Below are 13412 nucleotides of genomic sequence, written 5' to 3'. Positions count from 1 at the left end.
GATGAACCTGTTGCCCAGGGCTGTCTTGGGGTCCGGGGGCCCATCAATGTCAATCCCCACCCGGTCAAAGGGGGTACTGACTACTAGAAAAGGTTGGAGGGGAGCCTTCTGCTTCCTTCCGCTTTTCCCACTTGCCTGGCAAGTGTGACAAGTCTTACAATGGATGTCTACATCCCTTCGCATCTGAGGCCAATAAAAATGGGTGCCAAGCCTGTCATAGGTCTTGTCCTGCCCCAGATGTCCAGCTAAAGGAACGTCATGAGCCAAACCCAGTAGGAAGGCTCTGAAGCACTGGGGTAACACCAGCACACGGGCTGACCCAGGCTCAGCAGCCTTAGGCTCGCTATACAGGAGGTCGTTCTCCCAGTAAACAAAATGTGACCCTGACTGATCACCTGAGGTTTGGGCTGAGGCCTGCTGCTTCATACCCACAAGAGAAGGGCACACTTTTTGTTCAGCACAAAATTCCTCCCTGGAGGGACCCCCATCCTGCTGCCAATGGGTCAGCTCGGGCAGGTCTCCCAGTTCAGCAACTTGTTTCCCTGTGGGCTCCAGGGTATCCCCCTCAGGGTCTACCTCCTCCTGGACCATGGGAACTACGGGGGATGGTTTCCCGCGCCCCCTGCCTCTTTTCTTCACAGCTGGGTCCTGGGCCATATTTTCAGGCTCCGGAACCCCATCAACACCCTTACTTGCTGTCATGGAGCGAGTGGTTGCACACACCCACTCTGGCACACCCAACATTTTCAAATGTGCCTCCCTCTCCACCTTAGCCCAAGGGGAGTCTTCTAAATCATTGCCCAGGAGACAATCAACAGGCATGGCGGGCCTCACAGCAACTTGAAGAGTACCTGAAACTCCCCCCCATTCAAAGGGAACCTGAGCTACCTCACACTCTCTCTGGGAGTTGTCAGCAGCTATCACAGGGAAGAATACGTGGGGAACCACCTGCTCTCTGGACACCAAGTGACACTTGACAGCTGTCACACTCGCTCCGGTGTCTCTGAGAGCTTCCACTCTATGGCCATTAATGGTCACCCACTGCCTATATTTATTAGTGTTACTAGGCAGAGGGGGTGGCTGGACCATTTCCATGTCTCCTAGCGAGACCAGGGACATCTCTGCGGGACCCCTCCCACCAGGGGCAACTATCTACTCCCCTCCCAGGGCTACACTCGCCAACTGACGGGGGGTGCACGAGGTGGTGCATTAGAATTCTTCATGGGACACTGGGGATCATAATACTGGTGTCCCACCTGCCCACAAACGTAGCTGGTCATTGGGCCCCTATGAACAGGTTTACCAGTTGGGGCCCCGGGCTTCTTTACAGGGGGAGGCTGGGAACCTTTCCCTTGGTTCCCTTGGGGATTACTTTGGGGCCCTTTCTGGAACTCCTTCTGTTTACCCTTGTCCCCCCCACTCTTCTGCTGGGGACCCTGCCCACCTTTGGCTGAGTCTCCCACTGGACCCTTGTGGACCCTGGTACTGACCCAGAGGTCCGCCTCCTCAGCAAGTTTTCTAGGGTTAGATATCTTGCTATCAATAAGGTGCTGGCGCAGCTCTGGAAAACAGTTATTAGACGAGTGCTCCCAAGCAAACAAATCATAAAGAGCTTCATAACTTTCGACTTTGCTGCCCTTTACCCATCCATCCATGGCTCTGCAAAAAAAAGACACATATTCAGCCCACGTAGTACCAGGCAACTTCTTACATTCTCTAAAGGCCTGTCTGTACTTTTCTGGGGTTAGGCCATACCTCAACATTAAAGCATCTTTCATATGAGCATAAGACATCCTATCCTCAACAGGCATGTCTAACAGGGTATCTCTCCCCTCATTCACAAAGCGACCCCACAACCCCGCTCCCCAATCCTTCTCAGGGACCCGGTGGGCCAACAATGCTAACTCATATGCTTTAAACCATTGACCAATATCTTCATTCTTATGATAATCTTTGATCACATCCTTGGGAAAATAAAACTTACTTTCTGCAGGCACAGATGGGATGCTGCACCAGAGGGATTCAATTCTAACTTTTTAGCTTGGATCTCCAGCTCCCTCAACCTGGTTTCACGCTCCAAAGCTAACTTCTCTCTCTCAAATTCTAACCTTTTGATCTCCAAACCAGCTTCTCTTCTGCCTTTTGCATTTTCTAACTCCAACTGCCCATTTATCTTAAGCCTTGCCATTTCCATGTTGTAAGCTCGCTCTTTCGCCCTTTCTTCTCTTTCTTCAGGGGAAAGACCTTTGGAGGAAACACTACTACCGGGAGAGGACACAGGCCCATTCACTGGCACCTCCTCATCCCCTTCCCCTGTCGGTACCACCACTGGATCAGAGGGATCTCTGGACTCCAACCAGGCCTCCAATGCTTTGAGATATCCCTCCTTCGCTGAGATGCCTTTGGTAGGGACTTTAAATTTCTTGCAAAAGGATTTCAGCTCCTTCAATTTGTAGACGTTTATCTTTGCTCTGTCAAATTCCTCCACAACAACAACAGGCGCAGTGACTCCGGTGTCACTCATGGTCAAAACTGGCAGTGTTCAAGCTTCAGAAAAGCTTCAGAAAAGCGGAGAACAAAAATAGAATCCTTCCAAATTAGATTATGGCCGCGCTATGGTCTGTTTTCACTATGTAGCGCACACTAATCACTGCACATGGGTCATAAATGCAAAGTTCAAATCCTCACCGCTGGTACCAATGTTAGAACCGGCTGTCTCTAGTTGGCAGAGGTATGCACTTCTGACAAATAGGGACACACCTTTTCTAGTCAGGGCAAGGGGATCACACACTTAGATAACCCCTGCTCACCCCCTTGGTAGCTTGGCAAAGCAGACAGGCTTATCTCAGAGGCAGTGCGTTAAGCATTTATGACCACATACAGTAATAAAGTGAATACACTACAAATGGACACGACACAGTAGTATTATAAAAATAAGGATTTTTATATAAGGCTTAGCACAAGACCAAATAACGACAAAAATATACCACAGTCTTAATAAATATTCTTGGAAGGAAAAATAATAGTTCAAGTGTAGTTTCTTCTTAGCACAAAGTCTTTAGTATCAATAGCAACTCTTCTTCTTTAAAACACAGTTCTTGGCAACAATGTAACCCACGCTGGAGTCACACGACGTCGAGGCAAAGTTAATCCAAAGGGTTCGGCGTCGACCGCGAGGAGCGCTACGTCGAGCCCGGAGTCGCCCTGACCCCCACAACACAGTACCTTGGAAAAGTGAAGCACTCGATGATCAGCGGCGTCGAGATGTCCGGCGTCGCTTCTTCGGCATCGATCCGGCCTCGGAGTCTGGCCGGCCTGCAGCGGCGTCGATCGAAGTCGGGCAGGAGCAGCGCTCACGAGGCGAAGCAGGATACGGCGTCGTCGTCGATGATGTTGCAAGAGTGAGCAGCACTCACGGCGTCGAGAGGGCTCGAAGTTGATGCGATCAGCAGCGGTGCAGACACGGGGTCACTTGGAGCTGGAGCCGAACTCGCTACTCACTGGCGTTGCTGCTGGCGTCGATCAGGCCCGGCGGCCGGCGTCGAGGGAGCGGGACACTGGAGCCGTTACTCACAATGTCGAGCTGGATTCGGCGACGTCCGTCGGCGTCGAGATTGCTGGATTCTTTCAGAGGTGCTGGATTCACAGAGGTGCTGGATTCACAAGTTCCAGCAACAAGCACTTTTAGCATATGATGAAGTCCTTTAGCCCTGTGACTTCAGCAGGAGACTGGCACTCTTCCAGTCCTTGGAGATTTTCTTAGCAAAGTTTGAGAGTACACACACAGTTCCTCTCTCCTGGTTCCTTGGCAAAAATAAAGAAGTACATGCAGGATTCCCCCCAGCAAACAGCACACTGGCAGAAGGGGTAGGCAAGTCCTTGGATCAGCAGGCTTCTTGTCCTTGGTTTCAGGGTTCCTTGTCAGAAGTGATCTAAAGTCTTGGTTCAGGGGTCCTTCTCTTATACCCCTTTTTGGCTTTGATCCCTTTGTCCATGCAGGGGAATTTCCAAACATCCTGGGTTTGTTGTGGGTGTAGCCAGGCAGAGGCACCTGGCCTATTCACTGTGCAGGGCAGAGTCCTCAGCCGCCCAGTAGGAGGTGGAGCCAATATTGTCACTGGCAGGAGCAGAGCTATCAGCCTCCCGGTAGGAGGTGGGGCCAGGATCGTCCCTGGCAGGCACAGAGCCATCAGTCGCCTGGCAGGAGGTGGAGCCAGCATTGTATCAGGCAGGGCAGGCTATCAGAAGCTACTCTCCCCCTACTCTCAATGCAAATGTCCCACTTATCCCACACTGACTCAGCAGATCTCTGGAGCCACCCAGCTCCTGTCACACACACACCAAACCAGCAGAAACCAGAAATGGTTAGACAAGAAAATAGCCACTTTCTAAAAGTGCTATTCTCAAACCCAGAGTCTAAAAACCATCAACACCAACAGATACGTGATTAAACACCGAGTTCAGGGATACCAAACTCGACATTGCACCATGCTCCCCGAGCCAGCTAGGATTATAGCATTAATAACCCAGGCAGCCCATTCTAACTAATGGAGAGCAGGTTACCTTACAATAGTGAAAACCGAATATGGCTGTAATTCACTATTAGGACATGCCAACCTTGTCATGCTTGTCCTACCTTACTCTTACAATGCACCCTGCCCTCAGGCCTACCATAGGGGTGACTAACATGAAGTTAAGGGAAGGTTTTGGGGACTGGCAAGTAGGTGTACTTGCGCAGTCAGCGTGACAGTACCAGACTGCACGTAGGTCTGGCAATGGCAGACCTTTAGACATACTTTTACTAGGCCGCTCTTGTGGGTGGCACAACATGTGCTGCAGGCCCACGAGCAGCATTTGTATATACAAGCACTGGCACTACTGGTGCACTAGACTAGGGACTGATAGTAAACCAAAATAAGCCAAACATGGAATTCAATCAATACAGCAATTTAACATAGGGAGCACTTGCACTGTGGCACTGATCAGCAGTGGCACAGTGCCCAAAGCAGTATACCAGCAAAAACATCGTAAACAGTGGAGGCAAACAGAAAAAAATGGAGGAGAGACTCAAGCCAATGATGTCAGGTCTAACACTAAATTATGCAGAGAAGGTTAAACCTCTCTATGAATTAATAAAACCTGATTTTAAACCAATACATTGGACTCAAAAACACACAGAAATTCTGAGATCATTACAAACAGACATGTTAACCAAAACAAAATTGCAAACACGTGAAAACACACGCAATCTTGTAATCCGAGTCATCCCAGGAAGATGCGGATTCACATACCTGACCTCTAATGAGGGAGAAACGGTACCTATAGCTTATAAATCACATTTGTACACTCAAGCTGAAATGAAATTCAGCTCTACGGAAAAAATTCTGACAGCGGTTCAAACTGCTGTAGCAAAAGAAAGAGCCCTAGCACAAGGGAAACAAATAATAATCGTCACACCGGTACCTGCCTTAGAGGCAGTAACAAAAGCAAGCATTCCAAATGCTAAAGCATTACATCCGAGATGGATACAATGTGTTAATTCTCTTGCTGCAACAGACGTAGTATACGAATTTGATCCTAATTTAAAAACACAAGAATTTCTCCAATATGAATATGAATGTCATCTGCCGCCTGAAATCCTGCCTCTGGAACATTACGGCTGTATAATATATACAGACGGATCAGCACAACCCGCAGTTGGGGGTAAACAAGCATATAGTGCTGCATGCGCGATCGTTAAAGGTCGTTGGCGTGAAGGGAAATTTAGACCAATGGTCACTAAAACTCAATCTCTAGGAGATTGTACAGCTCAGCTAGCTGAACTATTAGCATTTAAGATGGCGCTTGAAAATACCGATCGCGAGTTCCCCACACTAATAGTGTGCGATTCATATTACTGTGTTCGGTCTTATAATGAATACTTGCATAACTGGGTTCAAAATGGCTTCAAAGATGCAAAAGGTGGCACAATTAAGCATTTGGGAACAAGTAGTTCTTTTACAGAAAGAACTACAAAAGACTCACGTGATACATACACCGAGTCATCAACGTGAAGGTGTTCAAGTTGCGGGGAATTCATTGGCTGATGAAGCCGCGAAGGCAGCTGTGCAAACGGCTTCCGTAGCTGCTATCACCCGGTCAAAAACTAAAATAGACAGCGATATACTACATGCTGTCAGTGCTTCAGTAAAAGATGACAGAAAAACACTCCCGAAAGGCGTTCCAGTAAAGTACTCATACATAACTGATGCGAACAAGGTTCCATTTGCTCGAATCCCTGGAATGGGGGATAGAGCAATTCCAAACATGGAACACAGATTAGGACTCATTTCAGCGGCACACGAAGGGCTAGCTACTGCACATGCTGGTATTTCCGCCACAACATCATTATTAAAACAGAGATATTGGTGGCCGGGCATGAGAAAGCAAACTAAGAACTATGTTCTAGAATGCGAAATATGCCAAAGAATTAAAGTATCAACAGTAAAACGACCAGCACAGACACCCCTTCTAATCTCAGATAAACCATTAGCATGTGTTTACCTGGACCACTGTGGTCCCTTACAAAGGGATGGCAACTATAAGTATATCATGGTCGCAGTGGATTCCTGTACGAGATTCATTTGGATGTGGCCCCAGCGCTCGGCTTACGCCAGAACTGTTATAAAAGATTTGCGAGTCTTTATCGGCACATACGCAATCGGCATGCTACATTCTGAGCAGGGTCCTGCGTTTAGCTCTCGAGCTTGCAAAGAGGCCATGAACAGCATGGTCATTGCATTGCGGTACTCTTCTCCCTTCCAACCTGAGGGAAATGCGGTTGTGGAAAGAAAAAACCGGGACATAAAGCAATCTATAACAGCAAAGGTATAAGGTTCGGGTGATGGGTGGGTCAAACATTTAACAAGTGTCCAACGTAGTCTTAATAATCTGCCAAGAAATTCTCTAAAAGTTCTCACTCCATACGAACTATTGTTCGGGACTAGAATGCTTATTCAGGATCTTGATAGTCATACTTCAGTGGTAGAAGAAAAATCCTATGATATCAAAGATCGTTTGGCTGTTTTACAGGATTTAAATGAAAGAAGAAAAAACCTGAGTAACATAAAGTTGAAACAACAGCCAATATCCACTGAAGAAAAACCACCTTTCCCAGCAAGACCTGTCTGGATTCCAAAGATTGGGGATCTGGTCAGAGAGAAGATCGCGGTAAAGAAGGAATTTGGGCCTTCTTACAGAAAAGCTGTACCTGTCTTAGCTATCAACGGAACAAGATCAGTTGTACTACCGCCGCTTGCTGGTAAAAAGGAGATCAGAGTTGTATCTATTGACCTGGTAAAACCACAATCATGTGGCCAATAATAAGTAGTAGGCCCAGTGGACTCCCAAGAAATAACAGAATACCCAAATGTGCTACAATCCAAGAGGCTCACACTGAGAGACTGATCACATTTGAAAAACCTGCAGTAAATAACAAGGGACTATGCAATAATGCCATGGAACTTGTGCCTCTTCAAAGCCAAATTACAACAGTTCATCAAGAAACACCAGGCTACAATGATGTAGCTTCAGACTATACTAATGAAAGAAATAAAAATGAAAATTCGGCAATAATTCCAACCATTGACAGAAATGCATCTGGCTACTTCATCAACTTCGACGACTTTTCTGAAGATCCAAGAGAGCATGAAGAAACGCCTACAACAAAAACTTTTAAAGACAAAGTAAATGAACTTTCTCATCAACTAAAAGAAACATATCTGATTTCACCATGGATTGAATTTTGGATTGTGTCAGGTGTACTTACTCTCCTGCTTTGGCTCATCATGGTTCTATGTTTGGGAACATTCATGGACGGAAAATATAGTACAATGGACACAGCAAGTCAGAACATCAACTTGGTCCTAAAGCCTCACACATCCTCCTACATCGAGAAAAGAGAACTGTCAACAATGAATATCTCAGCCAATCTAATACCCGGTGGGGTAGCATGGGACAGGACTGATTATGACATTTTTGGCCCGGTTGAGCTCCTGAAGTATCCACACCAATTCAAGGTTTCATTAAGTGACTTTGTGACACCAAGTACATTCTCTGATGATTGGGACTTTGAAAACATTAATAATATGATGTCGGATTTAGTAATGTCAGCAAAATTCACAGAACATGATTATTTACAGGGTTTATCAAATTATGAAGAGTTATATTGTTACACACATTATGGTGATCACTATTTGCATAAAAATGCTCAGCCTAGAAATGTTTTGTCCTCCGCCAAAAGGCAGCTCGAAAACATTTTATGAGAAATCCCAGTACTTCTCAGGGTTTAATAACAGTGATCCAGAAACGTTTTACTTTAAAATGCCATTTAGGATAGCAATGAAAACAATGTTGACAAATACTAAATTGATTTATTCTGAACATTTTTATGACAAAATGTCTACATTTGGTTTCGAATTTTGGAAAAACACCATTGAAACAAAAACGATCTGGGGTACCAAAGATTGGCAAGTACAAGCCCTAGAAACTTTATTTAGGGCCTGCATGATCCCAGAACAAATGATATTCTTGAATGACACAATTCAACAAACTACTTGTCTTGGCCTAGCTAAGATAAAACTAAGATTTAAATAAACCGTCTATTCCGAAACCCATAACTGATAGTGAAAGCACTACTGATGTGGAAATAGACGTATCCCATATTTTAATTCAAAACAGAAAACATCCTGATTGGAAAAAGTGGTTGATCTGGCCAACAGACACGAATAACTGTCAAGATAGATTCCTGAACAAAACACAGGAGTTCAAAATGACCAGACCAGACCCTAGATACTCCCAGAGACAACATCCAGGGATAGTTACAACATACAGTGTAGGGAAACTATGCATTGAGTGGCTAGAGAAATCCACACTGGCTGAAATTAAGCAACACTTGACTTTACTTAAAGAAGGTGCTGACTTGCGTGATTTCGTATTGGGACCACGCAAACAGCGTCAAAAACGTTTCATAGCGGCCGGTATATATGCTGCGTACAATGAAGCTTGGAAAGTAATGCAAATTGAAACAGCAGAGAAAATACGAGAAATTGATCGTATAAATCTGGAAAAATCACTTTCTGTAGTGGACAATGGGTTAACGACTCTGTCCTCCAGAATATATTCACTGGACAGCATTGTGTCATCTGCCTTTGATATAGAAGAGCAGGACTTACTAATGTTACAACATGGTCAGTCTCAATTAAGTTCTATTGTACAGCTTGGCTGGACGTTGCAAAATCTGCGTTCAGGCTATTTGCCATGGCGTTTAATCAACACAACGTCATTATTTTCAATATTTAACCTTACTGATAAACAAATCAGTTTGGCACAAAAAGGAGCAGATTATACTATCCTGAGCATTGAAAAACTTGAGAGATTATCATTGACAATGTCAGAGAGACCTGTCATTGAATGGATAATACATGGAAAAATTCCAATTCCAATTACAACTTTCCAGTTTAAATACTGCCAAGAGTAAATACCAGCAGGCCAGTATGAAAGGTTGGGTAAAGAATACATCAAATCAACCTGGAATTTACCTTATACACACAGATGTTATAGTGAAGGGAACAAGGAGCTATTTCTTAGGGGTAAAAATTGTAAAAAATCACTAAGCGGTACACTTCTGTGTCAAGGAATAAATTTGCATGGAGCCTGTGAGGGGTCTTTAAATAACCTTTCATGTCACCTGCATGGCACTCCTGCAAAACAGATATAGCCATTTTTTAGACCTCTTTCTAACGGCAGTTACGTTTTAATAAGTGACCACAGCTGTTGTGGCATGCTGCCAGGAAAAGCCTATCTGACGACTGTAACTTCCAGGGCCATTTGCTGTATGTTAGTAATGTATCCACACAGCAATCCAGATATGGGGGCTGCGTTATGGCCTTCTGTGAATATCTCTTCTATTCGAATTGATACTTTAAGCAGAATGAAGTCTATTCTTTTACAGGCAACTGTGCCTTTAACGTCATCAAAAGAAACATATGACCTGCAAGTTGCAAGGACGGCTGCAGAGATACACATACCCTTTTATCGACAAATTGTCCCGTGCATTTCGTAGAAATGTTAAGCCAAATCTTAAATATGTCTGAAACCAGTGGCATCGCACATGTATTTAAGACAGTTTTTTCAGGACTGTTAGCACCCTTTGAAACAGTTCTGGGCATTTTCCAGAATTTTGTCCATTCTGTCTTTGGTGGCCTACCCTTAATCCTGGGACTCGTGGCAGGAATTTTATTTTTGCTCCTTATGCACCGATATGGCAAGCAATCCACAGACAAGACTCTGGCAGATATGGAAGAAACGATCCTAGCAATACGACACCAAGACCGTATCACTAAGGTTCTCGGATTGGCCCGGCTAAGAGACTTGAGTGCAACTTGGTTTCTTTCATTCACACCAATCTGACAAGACAGCATCTTACCTGTGCTTCGATGTCTGCTATGCGGAGAAGAATGCGTGTTGGACATCTGTCTTACACTACAATCAGCAGTACCAATGGATATCGATACTTTGCTAGGTCCGGTAACGACTCATGCATTGTGTTGTCCCCAGCGGCTACCGATTCTGATGACGGCATTCGTTGAGACTTCACCACTATGAGTAGGTGGCAGTAAGGTACGAGAGGAAAGCAGCACCAAACAGGTACAGCCTTCTGTGAGCATTGCTGATCCAAACATCGATGATAGCAATCATGCAGAGAACTGCACTGTAGCAGTATTTTCGAATTTGGTCGAACTTTCACCTGATGTGGTAGACCAATTTTTTGCGGGTCTGTCTGAAATAATGTTCTCTCCAATCAACGAGAATAACTCTTAATAAAAAACAATGAACACACAGCGTTCCCTGAACTCTGAATTTGGCCTTCAGTTTTGATAAAGAAAGCTACAGAAAATATTTGGAACTTTTTTTTCCCCTGACAGCGAGATTATTTTTGTCCACTTTCCAAAATATTTACTTTTTTATGGCACATGGAACTCTGCTTAAAGTAGAACTATTCTTAGAGAACAGAGCTTCTATTTTTAGGATACTAGAGACAATAATTTACCTCAGCCTCTAGCACATACAGCATTTTGTATTAATATGTGATGGAATGGTCTCGACCTTCTTTTCTGTATTCAGAGCCATTTCATGTGTAATTCTCGTAAATCGTTCAGCTAAAAGATATATGCATTCTCATGAATGATGACATGCGGAAAACACATATGCATTGTTACATGTTTATTATTGCTTAGTTTTTTAGTAATGATGGACATTAATCCGTGGAGTGGGTGTTGTGTTTATATCTAGGACCCTAATTCGTATTCCCGATGTATGCCCTTGTAGGGTTATAATCAATAATATCCTGATAAAGGCATAAGAATCAGATCCATATTCAGTAATAGTCCATGCAGTCCAAAGCACAGCACGGCTACTCCCATCGACTCCTAGAAAGCACAACGCGTTCTTTAAACAAACCAAGCCTCCAGCAGCCCGAAAAATCCCCCCTGCTTTTGTTTTGATTTGAACAAGAACTCCTGAAGTCCAGAAAGAACTGTTAGTTCTTAGTGACGTCTTATGTCCAACCTTACGTCAAACCCGGCACCTTCCAGGTATAAAATACCAACAGTTGCCTTAAGCAAACACACGGTGGTTTGGAGCAGAGCGGCCATCTACTTGCCCGAGAGCCCAGCTGATGCGAGAGCCCACGGAAGCCGCCCCTCCCGTTTGACGCACAGAGAAGACGCTGTCTTTTTCTCCAGCCGAGAAAATCCAGCTCCGGTGTTTCCAGCCTACCCTTGCGGGTTACTGGGATATCGAGTCCTGAGGAAAGAGATACCAGACCTCCCACATTCTATTACCAAGGTACGGAGCTAACTAAACCCTTAAGAGAATTCTTGATGCAGATTCTTTGCAAAATAATCTTAAACCAACTTAACTTAAAACTGCTACTTGCTCATCCTTTCCCAGTATTAGACTTAGGTCAGGTACACCGGGGTAGGCTTAGTTAGTTAGTTAGAAGCACCAGCTGAGAACTTTAGTCAATGTATTTATGTATGTATATATTTTATCTCTTTTAAAGTATCATATGGCTAAGAAACCATATCAATGCTTTTACAGTATTATTTTCTAATACTACTTTTACTGTACGCACTTTACTTTACTTTAAGTTTTGCAATTGTAGCAATTCATTTCTCTTGCATGAGAAAGAAGACTACTCAATAAATAACACCTTTTTATTGAAAACGCCTGTCTCTCTATTTCTCTGCATTCTGGTGAAACTAAGTATGCACTGCTGACTCAGTGAAATAACTGTCTATTGTTTTCACACGACTCTAGAGATACACTCTTATTCTGAGGGAGCAAAGTTGTCATGTTTATGCGGTTGTCGGAAACTGAATCCCTTCTTGTCTGAGCCAGGGAAGTTCATCCCTCCCTATTCATTCAAGAAAGTTTCCAGTGACCTCTGAGCTAGCTGGTGCAAACCTAAATTAAGTTTAACATAGTCAGTAGAGACCTAGATGACCTCAGTCCTACGTCTACACTGCTGTTTATGTTATTCCAATGCGCAGAGCCTATTGGGAAAATAGGAACTACACTACAGGAGTTAGGGCCTAGCTGCAGAGCGCGCTTGGATTGATTTTGGAAGTAGGCCTGAAATGTTCAAAGTGTCACATTTTACATTTTTGCTTTTTGCCTGTTTGGGGGTGTTCTACTTTTTTGGGGGTGGGTTGACGGCTCTGGGGCATTGCTGGGAAGGTCTAATATCGGGCGCAAGTGTTTTGGATAAAATCCATGGTGTAAAAGGGGGATTAGGGTTAGGGTTCTAAAAATCGCAGTTTACACGTTACACCTAGCTTGAGGGGAAAGATCCGCAAATTTCGCCCACACTAACTTATACTTGAAAAGGAGACTCAGAGTACGCACTTTCAAAATGATGCTTGTATGTTTTGTAATACTGTCGACTCTGAAACTGAAAGTGTTATTTTTGCACTACACAGCGTACCGTATATTTTTTTCTCTGTGGTGTTTTAATATCACTTCCTGTTTTTCCATCAACAATTACAGGCTGACTTTTACCCTGTGCAATGGCAAAAAGGATGACCTCAGGCTTAGCGACCCGCAATTCAGCATCCACCAAGCAGGCAGTGGACAAGGTGCCTTCTGGTCCCCAACATTGATCGGCGGAGCGTCAGATGGAATGGAGGAGTACCGCGAAAAAGAGGAATGGCTAGATGCATGCAACTTCCCAAATTCAACAGGACAACTACAACAACATACAGTTACAGTATCCATCTTCATTTCTACTTTTCTTCTAAATAATGTTATTGCTGTGAACGTCTGTGAGTGTGACTTCGTGCATTTGTTTGCTCTCTGCTTCAATTCATCCC

Source organism: Lissotriton vulgaris, chromosome 2_1, assembly GCF_964263255.1.
Source record: "Lissotriton vulgaris chromosome 2_1, aLisVul1.2, whole genome shotgun sequence".
Classification (NCBI taxonomy): Eukaryota; Metazoa; Chordata; class Amphibia; order Caudata; family Salamandridae; genus Lissotriton; species Lissotriton vulgaris.
Note: the sequence above shows the minus strand (reverse complement) of the source record.